Source organism: Cololabis saira, chromosome 3 (assembly GCF_033807715.1).
Source record: "Cololabis saira isolate AMF1-May2022 chromosome 3, fColSai1.1, whole genome shotgun sequence".
In the NCBI taxonomy this organism is placed as follows: domain Eukaryota; kingdom Metazoa; phylum Chordata; class Actinopteri; order Beloniformes; family Belonidae; genus Cololabis; species Cololabis saira.
Genome location: NC_084589.1, coordinates 10595054 through 10606589, shown reverse-complemented (window position 1 = coordinate 10606589; position 11536 = coordinate 10595054).

The following is an 11536-nucleotide window of genomic DNA, read 5'->3' as shown; positions in this document are numbered from 1 at the left end:
CCACGCCCCTACGCATTAAACGTATTGCTTTATATAATTCCAACCTGCCACAATATGAGGAAAAAGAGGCTTCAAACCCCTGCAGAAAACATGTGGGTGGTTCATGCATGAATGAACCGTCATTCTGAGTTTGGGGCTTAGTTTGGGATCTTTATTCCCTCTAGTGGTTTAATGTTGGAAACTGCAGCTTTAAATGTGTCTTGTATATCTATATATGTCACACCAAAATCATGCTAATTGATCCTCATTTCCTTCCCTCTGTTCCCTCTGGTCGTACCATCCGAAGTTTACCTTCCCTCTGACTTAACTTGCTTTTTTATTTTAATGCCAATGGTGACTCATGAGTCCTGCATGTGCACGTCAATAATAAATCCACCGACTGGAAGCGCTGAACTAAACTAAGTTGGATATTTAAATGTTTTAATGTCTCAAAAGACTTACCATATGTATTATTTTGAGGCCCATTGCATTGACACCGCGCCCAGAAAGAGCGCGTGGGGACAAACAATTGTAACTTGACAACAAACAATTGCATATTGGCTGAGCTCCAATAAGATCAATATTCCAACGAGTAAACTAAAGCAGCATTAAATCTGAGGAATAAGGATGCTTAAGAAGAAACAAAACACGCACAAAAACGGCCAACCACTAGACTCGGCGTCTGAAGAGGAAGGCAAGGAAGGTTTCTCACAAATTCTGAGAGAAATCAGAGAATTCCGCCTTGAAACAACTCGTAACTTCGAAGTGGTGAAGAACGATATAAGCGAGATAAAGAAAAAAATCAGAGAGCTGGACAGTAGGATGAATGAAGCGGAGTCGAGGATTGCGGAGAAGGAGGACCAGGAAATCATGTTGTCTAAGGTACTGATTCAAACTCTACAGTTTGTCTTATTTGCTGATGATACTAATTTTTTTTGTTCTGGGGATGATTTGGGGCATATTGCTGAAAATATCACCAATGAAATGGTTAAACTTAAAAGTTGGTTTGACTAAAATAAGCTTTTGTTAAATCTGAAAAAAAACTAAATTTATGGTTTTTACAAATCGAAAAAAGGATGAAATTGCACTTTCATTTGCAGGAGAGAGCATTGAGAGAGTGTCTGTGTTTAGGTTTATGGGTATTATTTTAGACGACAAGCTGACATGGAAAAACCATATAGCATATGTAAAAGCCAAGGTGGCGAAGAGTATATATATTTTGAATAAGGTTACGTTTATTTTGAATACTAATGCACTAAGAACTCTGTATTGTACATTTATCTTGCCATATCTAAATTATTGTGTGGAAGTGTGGGGTAATACCTATGTAAGTAACATCTCTCCTCTGTTTGTGCTACAGAAAAGAGCAGTGAGAGTCATTCACAGGGTCGGCTTCAGAGAACCATCAAACAGATTATTTATTTCGGCAGGTTTGTTGAAAATGGCGGATATGGTTGAACTTCAAACTTTAAAAATAATGTTCAAAGCAAAAAATAGATCGTTACCAGAACAGTTGCAAAATTTGTTCAGATTGGAGGATGAAGACAACAGACTTAAACTTGATTTCAAACATACTTTTGCAAGGCTAAACATAAAACAAATGTGTATTTCTGTTACAGGTGTAAAATTATGGCATGGACAAAGCAAGGAACTGAGAGGTTGCACAAGTTTGTATCAACTTAAGAAAATGTTTAAAAAAGAGAAGATAAGTGCCTACAAAAAAGAAGAAGGGGAAAGAGAAAAAGAATAGATAGAGTGGTATTTTTTGTTTGTTTTCATGTTATAAATATGTGATAGATTGGTGTTCAGTAGTCAACGTAACTGTATTAACCGAGAGGGGCAGGTATCATAAGTTTTCTTCTTCCTGCTCCTTTTCTTTCATGGTGATAATGTGTACTTCATGAAATTTTGTACATTATTGAGAATATATACCATGAATGGAATAAATGAAATGAAATGAAATGAAAAAATAAAAATGTCTTTTATGACAAATAATAAAGTACACATGAATTAAAGCAGCACTATGTAACTTTTCCACCTTAATATAATATTTCCAGAGTCATTGTGATGGTACATCAACTTCCAACAGGTTTAATGACTCTCTGTCATGGTCTGAGGGGTCTGTATCACCTTCACTGGCACTATGTAACTTTGAGGTGGATGGTAGGAACCCTTCCACACTACTGGTAAAGCACTACCGCTTTTGTCCAAAGGAGCCGCCAAACTCAACAAAAGGTGAAAGTTACATTGTGCTGCTTTAAAAAATATTTTTCTTTTATTTATTGACATTAACAATCAGAAGCTTATCATATAAATTGCGTCAGCTCTCATTGTGTCGGAAAAAATAAAAGTCCATCTAAACCTTCTTGCTTGTGTTGTTTTCTCAGATGTAAGTCACTTTAGATAAAAGCGTCTGCTAAATAAGGGGTTCCCAACCTTTTTTGTGCCAAGGACCAGCAGAAGTATAAACAAAAAGCTCATGGACCGGTTGACAATTTATGTCAATTTTAATAAACATTTTAGAAAAAAACTATGCATTTTAAATAGGGCTGCAACTAACGACTATTTTAATAGTCAACTAATCACCGATTATTGAAACGATTAGTCGACTAATCGGATAATTAGTAATTTTTTCTTAAATTTACCATGAGGTTGCTTTAATTATGTGGCAAATGATAATAAATACGAGAAAGATGGGTACTTCAATGAAAAATAGATATTTTATTCAACTTTGCTGCTGTTCATACAAAAAGTAAATAAAAAAACCAAGGACAAGCACAGTAATCAGTCAGTATAGACATAAATCCATAAATAAATAAACCTCTGTCCATTATTTTTCATTTTTTAAGGACAGGAAAATGTGTTGTATAAAAAATAAATGATAAAATAAAATAAAACGTCTCACATTTTTTCTCCATCAAGTGGATGAAATGGGTTCTGGATGGCAGGACGTTCTCTGGGTTGAACTGGTATCATTTGTAGAAACCGTCACCATCAACCGTGGAGAGCTGCTCATATCACAGATCAGCATCTGCAGTATTGATCAGTGAGTGCTGTCGTCTGGTGCGGGGAACACGTCTGCTTCTTTTGCAGAAAGGGGTCCATGGTGGCTCTCATCTTCGGACTGCAGGCATTTAATTTAAAATACTTTTGTCAGGAACAGTCAGGCATAACGTTAAAGCTCTCTTTTAAAGCCAAAATACGCTTAATATCTTACTAAGGCGAGTCCGTTTCGTTCAACTGTCGGAGGTGCTTTCTCTTCAAATGCTCCTGCATTATCAACGTGCTCCCGTGATAAGCAAGGTCTGCTTTGCAAACCTTGCAAGTAATCTTTTTATTCGCCGTATCCAGGCTAAAACGCTCCCGGACTTTTGAAGTTTTGTTACCCGCAGCTGCGCTGAGACGCTGTCGTGCAGCACGGCTCTCGGCAGAGATTGTGAGGTGAAGTGAAGTGAATTGCCTCACTCCATTGGAAAAAAGCGTCTGGTGAGAATTGTCGACAATTTTGATTATCGATTTTTGTTGACAACGTCGACGAATCGTTGCAGCCCGAATTATGATCGGAACACAAGCCATTTCACGGCCCAGTAGTAACAGCTCTGCGGCCTGGTCCCGGTCCGGGGACCGGGGGTTGGGAATCACGGTGCTAAATGACAAAAGTAGTAGTAAACCAGTGATGAAAATGTTGTATGCATTTTGTTCTAATTATTTTTGTTGGTAAATGAAATACTTACTGTAACTGCGAGACGGAATTATGTTGGATGTAAATATCTCCAAAAGATGATCTAATCAACTATCAGTATATACAGCAGAAATGGTGTCAGTCTTTATTGGGTTACAGTGGGTGGAAGAGGTCAGTCCTGATAAGGTGCTGGTTGCACAGATTCAATAGCTGGATTGGAAAGTATACATCTTTTTTTAAAGATTTTTTGGGCCCTAGTGGCCCTTTATTCAAGCTGCAGATAGGAAGGGGGAAGAGAGAGAGATCGGGGATGACATGCAGCAAAGGTGCGCAGGCTGGGATTCAAACCTGCGACCGCTGCAGGAGGACTGTAGCCTCAGTATATGAGCCGCTGCTTAAGCCACTGAGCCACCGAGCGGCCCATGGAAAGTATACATCAACAACAACAACAACTTGCAGAGAACACTTACTCATAGATATTTATCATAGTTTACTAAGAATACACAGATGTGGCATAGACGTACAGTTCTGTTGGGTACCAGCACATGAGGGAGTAACAGGGAATGAGGGTGCTGATAAATTAGCAAAAATGGCTCTGCAAAAGGAAATAACAATACCAGTTCCACTAGGAAAAGGAGAGGGTAAAGCAGTAATAAAGGAATGGAAATATGGCAGAAAAGGTGGGAGGAAGATCAGAAAGGACAGGGATATCACAAAATACAAAAGTCTATCATAACAAAGAATTATACAGAAAGGAACAGAAGGGAGGAAATAGTCATAACAAGACTCAGACTGGACCACACAGATTAAATGGCACTTTGTAGGTTATGGGAAAAAGGGACAGTGATAAATGTGAGAACTGTGGAGTAAAAGAAAACACTGAACATATTCTAATGTATTGCAACAGATATGAAATAGAAAGAGAAAGGCTACAGGAAAAAGTCAGAGAGGCAGGACGTGAGTGGAATTTGAGGGGGATACTGGGATCAGAGTGAGAGGGGGGTGAAATCACCAGAAAAGACACTAATTCATTTCTTAAAATTAGTGCTGGCCAACGATTAAAATTTTTAATCTTAATTAATCCATGATTTCTGTAATTAACTATGCGATTAATTGCGATTAATTTATTCACACATTTTGTGCTGTTCTAAATTACCTCAAGGTATTTTTTTTTAATGTTTTTAATACTGTTAACAACCTGAGAAAGGGCAAATATGCTGCTTTATGCCAATGTTTATTCAACTTTCCACAAAAAAAGCTTTTGACCTGAATGTAACATTCCTTCATAAACACAAACACAATGTAGTCCCCAACTTTACACTTGTAAAGACTAACTTAAGATTCCTTGTTTTTTTAAGCAGCTCAATGTAAAACAATGAACCATATGCATTTATAAACATATGTAGGAAAATAAAAGGCTCAAAAAATATCCCCTTCTCCTAAGCGGGATCATACGGAAGAGTATTAAGCCGGAAATATACTCTACGCACGTAACCTGCGTAGCCTGCGTAGCCTGCTTTGTGTCTGTTCATGCTCCACTGCTTACGTCGCGTACCACCCGAGTAGAGCCTGTCATACCGATGGTGACCGATAGGGGGCAGTAAGCAGAGCAACAGTTGGAAAAGCTACTTATATTAAGTAGCAGAAGTAGTAGCAGCAGCAGCGGTAGCAGATTAGAAAAACGAACACTTTTACAGGACAATATTGGATGATGTAGGAGATTATAACATCGTGTGAATGTGTATGAGTGTGTATGAATGTTTGTGGTGGTCGGAGGGGCCGTTTGGCGCGATATGGCAGCCACGCTCCCGTCAGTCTGCAGGGCAGCTGCGGCTACAGACGGAGCTACCACCGGGGAGAATGTGTGTGAATGAATAATGATCTCTGTAAAGCTCTGGGTGCCTAGAAGGAAGCTAAAGAAAACCATAACATTATTATTATTATTATTACTCTTTTTTTAATGTGTATTACTTATTTATATTACTGTTTTACCCCCTTCCCTGTGTGTGTGTGTGTGTACTTCTGCTACGTGAGTTTCCCCGTTGAGGGAGTAATAAAGGACTATTTTATCTTATCTTATTATTATTGCTTATTATCAAAAGTGGATAGTCTTTCCAGACTAATTTATCCAGCATTCTCCTCACCCATCTCAACAAGAATGACGAAACAATAAATCCAGTTAATTTTAGGTTCATATGGAGAAGTAGATGTCAATATAAGAAAGATTAACATGGTAAAAAAATGTATTGTTCCTAATATGATTCCAAGTCATTCATTTGCAAGTCATTCAATAGTATTTTTATTGAAAAACAGAGTATTTAAAATAAAATAAGTCCCGTCAATTGACTCCCGGCTCCCGGCTCCGCTTCCTCCCGGCTCCGGGAGGCACCGAGGCTCGGCGCGTACCTCCGCCGGGGCTCGGCCGCCGGGGCTCCGCGGCTGGGGCTAGGCGGCCGGGGCTCGGCCACCGGGGCTCGGCCACCGGGGCTCGGCGGCCGGGGCTCGGCCACCGGGGCTCGGCCGCCGGGGGTTGTCCGGGGCTCGGCGGCCGGGGCTCGCCATCCGCGGTACTCCCGGGGACTCTAGTCCCGCAGCACCAGTGAGTATTTTGACCGGAGAGATTATAAAATACCGGACTTCGGCATATTTTACCGGACAACGGAAACCCTGGGGGGAAGTTAAATATTGCATAAATATATGCACGGGGAACTTTCTCCAGGGGAGAGCAGCATAGTCGTGCCAGCTGGGATCAGACCGGGAACAGCGATACTAGCGGCCAGAGCGAGAACTGCAGGTCGCGTACGCGTTCAGTGTCTTTTTGAGAACGTGCACGTCGACGCGTCAAATGTACGCAGGATACGCAGGATACGCGAGACGTGACGTCACGCGTATCCTGCGTCTCGCGTACGCGTTCTGAACTGCAAGTATAAACGCGGCTTTAGGGCCACTTAAAAAAAATAAAAAGAATTCTGAGAAAAAAGTCAGAATTCTGACTTTAATCTCAGAATTCTGAGAAAAAAGTCAGAATTCTGGGAAAAAAGTCAGAATTCTGACTTTAATCTCAGAATTCTGACTTTATTCTCAGAATTCTGACTTTTTTTTTTGGGGGGGGCAGCACGGTGGCTTAGTGGTTAGCACTGTTGCCTCACAGCAAGAAGGTCCCCGGTTTGACTCCCAGGCCCGGCAGGGGCCTTTCTGTGTGGAGTTTGCATGTTCTCCCCGTGCTTGCGTGGGTTCTCTGTGGGTACTCCGGCTTCCTCCCAGTCCAAAAACATGCATATTAGGTTAATTGGTGATTCTAAATTGCCCGTAGGTGTGAGTGTGAGTGTGGTTGTGAGCATGGTTTGTGTGTGTTTTGGACGAATCCGGCGACCGGTTTGTGTGCGCCGCCATCTTGCGGCGGCGCCATCGCTGCGGTGGCAGGTGTCAATCTGCCACCGCAGCGCTGTTATTGTAACCTGACGCTCTACAGCATCATCATAGCTGGATTGATGATGTTAGACAGTGGCCTTCCATTAATAATGAAGGTATCTTAAATTAATGCTGATGTTAATTTATAAATAATGATTTGTTTGAGCGATAAGCAGGAAAGAATAGAGGAATAGGGAGATAAGGGAGTGTATGATTAAACACTGTAATATAGCTCTCTCCACCTCCTCTCCTTACGAGGCACGTCTGCACAATTAAATATTACCTGTTTATGTTTTGTTTAATTTTAGGTACCACTAAACAAGGTAGTAAGACGGTGGTTCTGCAGAACTGCGGCAGTAAATCCTCATCGGAGCTTCATTCTTTAGTAGTGATTTCATATGAACCCAAACCGTTAATAATCATTATTTTCTCCATATACCGCTCCCTGGCTTCCTTGTTTAAGGTATCCAGGTAAATTCCAGTTCCTTTCCAGCAGTTTAACATCTTTTTTTGCGTTCCGTCTGTTCACTTGGTGAAACAGAAAAGTAGTTTTGAAAGTCCCTCCCGTCTTCATTCACTATCAAAACAAATGCACGTGACCGGGACAGGAGTGTTCCGATGATACAAATACATTAAGAGAGCCTGGCAGGGAGCGGAGCATGGATCTATATACGTATATATGTCTATGGGCTGGAGCGGAGGAGCGGAGCCGCCACCGCAGTAATGGCGGCCCGCTCGACTTCCGGGTTTCGCCGGATTCGTCTATATGTGGCCCTGTGATGGACTGGTGACCTGTCCAGGGTGTAACCCCCGCCTCTCACCTGAAATGAGCTGGGATAGGCTCCAGCAGACCCCCGTTACCCCGCAAGAATTCGGAGAAAAAAGTCAGAATCCATCCATTAACCCGCTTTATCCCTTGCGGGGTAACGAATTCTGTCAGAAAAAAGAAAAAAGTCCGAATTCTGACTTTTTTCTCAGAATTCTGCCTTTTTTCTCAGAATTCTGACTTTTTTCTCAGAATTCTGAGATTAAAGTCAGAATTCTGACTTTTTTCTCAGAATTCTGACTTTTTTCTCAGAATTCTGAGATTAAAGTCAGAATTCTGACTTTTTTCTCAGAATTCTTTTTATTTTTTTTTTAAGTGGCCCAGAATTCTGACTTTTTTCTCAGAATTCTGAGATTAAAGTCAGAATTCTGACTTTTTACTCAGAATTCTGACTTTAATCTCAGAATTCTGAGAAAAAAGTTAGAATTCTAGGCCACTAAAAAAAAAATAATAATAATTCTGAGAAAAAAGTCAGAATTCTGAGAAAAAAAGTCAGAATTCTGACTTTAATCTCAGAATTCTGAGAAAAAAGTCAGAATCCATCCATTATCTATACCCGCTTTATCCCTTGCGAGGTAACGGGGGTCTGCTGGAGCCTATCCCAGCTCATTTCAGGTGAGAGGCAGGGGTTACACCCTGGACAGGTCACCAGTCCATCACAGGGCCACATATAAACACACAAACCATGCTCACAACAACACTCACACCTACGGGCAATTTAGAATCACCAATTAACCTAGCGTGCATGTTTTTGGACTGTGGGAGGAAGCCGGAGTACCCGGAGAGAACCCACGCAAGCACGGGGAGAACATGCAAACTCCACACAGAAAGGCCCCTGCCGGGCCTGGGAGTCGAACCGGGGACCTTCTTGCTGTGACGCGACGCGCACCCTACGGTGTAGGGCCCGCGGCTCCGCAGAGCCCGCAGAGCCGCGGAGCCCGCAGAGCCCGCAGAGCCGCGGAGCCCGCGGAGCCGCGGAGCCCGCAGAGCCCACAGAGCCGCGGAGCCCGCGGAGCCCGCGGAGCCGCGGAGGTGCAGCTTCCCCGGGAGCTGCAGATGATTTACAGGTTAGAATGCTTATGAATGTGGTCGAAAACGCAGATCTTCGGTTACGTGTGGATGCAAATTTTTTTATAAACGGAGGAGGGAAATATTCGTTTTTAAAAATACCCGGCTACGTGTGGACGGGGTCTGAGATTAAAGTGTTGCAGAATTCTTAAAGTCAGAATTCTGAGATTAAAGTCAGAATTCTGACTTTTTTCTCAGAATTCTGACTTTTTTCTCAGAATTCTGAGATTAAAGTCAGAATTCTGACTTTTTTCTCAGAATTCTTTTTATTTTTTTTAAGTGGCCCTAATACTCTTCCGTACACTTCCGTAGGATCAAAACAGGGGGATACAAAAACTAAATTACAAACAAATAAAGTGCACATGTAACAGCAGGGAGTGTAACTCCACCTATAAAGTGCAGCCGTTTCCTCACCTGATCCTCAGCCATAAACTCGTGCGCCCGTCTGTGCGCGTGTGTGTGCAGGGGGGCATTATTGAGTTTTATGTAAAGCGCTTTGCGTTTGCATTTTTTATTTTGTAAGAAAAGCGCTTAACAAATAAAGTTTGATTTGACTGGTAATTTTTTGCAAGCTGCTACAGCGTTGTCTGCTTTTGACGAGGTGGGGGGGCGGAGCGGCGCAGAGCGCTCTTTAGGCTGATTTATGGTTCTGCGTTACACCAACGCAGAGCCTACGGCGTAGGGTAGGTGCATGTCGCGGCGCTCTCTGAGTGTGTTTGGCTGCAGGTATTTGAGACTCGAGTCGACGTACTTCGATGGTATTTCATTTCAAATCGACAGTACATGCAGATAACTTTAGTCTTGTCCAGCAAACCATCTGCATCTTTTTGAAAGAGAACTAACCGTTCAAAAGTCCCTTTTCATTCTCCATCTTTCAATCCATACTGTAATGAAATGTCAGGAGGGTCTCTGTGCCTGCCGGTGTGGATGCTGCGGGGAGGAGTTCCATTACCTGATTGTGAATCACTTGCACCTGTGTCAGCTAGGAGAGGGATAAAAGAGGGCTGTGAATGGCTGGACGGGCAGTGGGGAATACTTCAGTTTCTGTCCGAAGCTGCGGCACCGGGCTGGGAGGGTGCGGATCGCAGCTTTTATTGTTGCCGGCCGCGAAGACAGCTAAAAAGGGGAGAGAGCCTTTTTCTGAGCGAGGAGGGGAGGCTGGACGCCTCCTTTTAGATAGCGAGGGACCGGGGAGTAGTAAGTGCCCATGCCTTCTCCTTACTGAGGCTTCCCTGCCACAAACTGCTGCCGGTTGTCACTAACCCGGCCCAGCGAGTCTGGTCTGTGACGCTTCACGGGCAACTCCATGCTGACACCCCGTGGGGGGGGTCGTCGCCAGACCGGGCGAGATAAGTTAAACTCAAATACCGTATACATTGTCCATTATATGTTGTGTCCTTCATATTTTTTCCTTTCATGTCCATGTATTTGAGTGATTTGATGCCCGTTCATTTCCCTATATGAACTGGAGCATAATGTTTTAAACGCATATTCCAGGGTAATTGATCCTTTGTCAGGGGCTCATTTAGAGGCGACGCTGAAGGCCCCCGGGCCCCCTGCCTCACCCTAGTGGTGTGGACTGGTTTTGACCTGCTTATAGTTTGGAGTGGTCCCTGTAGTTTGCTGTGCAGTTTTAGCACTGAGTTTTATTAGTTTGCTGTGTCAGCTATTGGGTTTTACAGTGTGCAGTGACTCTTTTACCGTGTGCCGACCTTGTCCTGGTTTGTGGACTTGCATTTCGTGTGGCAGGGTTGTAGGGTGGCCATTGGTGTGCCATAGCTGTTAGCCTCTAGCTCTCAGCCTGTTGCAGGGGTCATATTGCCATTTTTAACAAAGCCATATTTTCTAATAAAGATTATTTTGTATCCTATCCCCATGTATTTGTGTGGTTGATAAACATCCTCTTCCCTCTTATACCGGACCACACCCGTTTAACAAAGGTGGTGGCAGCTTTACATTATCTGTAAAAATATATATATTGCCTCTATATCTAATAAACAAATAATTATTACAATACTGTAGCAGATTTGGATACAGCCACTTTAAATACCCCAAAATGTTAAATAAGCCCATTTCTGACATCCTACCTAGTCTATTGTTGGAAAGTGAAAAGTTGCAGCAGCGTTTTATACAAAAACTGTATGCAGCCAATAAGTGTACAAATAATTTTAATGATGGCAGTAACAGGTTGCATAGAGTTGTGTCTTTCTGCTCACAATCTAAAAAAACAAAACAAAAAAGACACATTATTCTCAAGTAATCATGCAAGAAAATATATTTTATTAAAATACCAATCATAAATATTAACTTTATTTATAGAGCAAGAATGCAGCCCAAACTGCTTAAACAAAGCAATATCAGATGCAACAAAACAACAGTTAAAAACAACAAATCAATTCCAACAAAACAAGAACAGTCAATATATACAATGTAATGCTACTATAGTGTGCGTAGTGTTGTGTATGAGGGAGGATCTGCATCTGCTCACAGATGTTGATTTTCTAACTGACTTTCCTCTTCCTTAATTCCTCATCGACCACATTTTTAAAGTGCTCAAAACTGTCATAGAC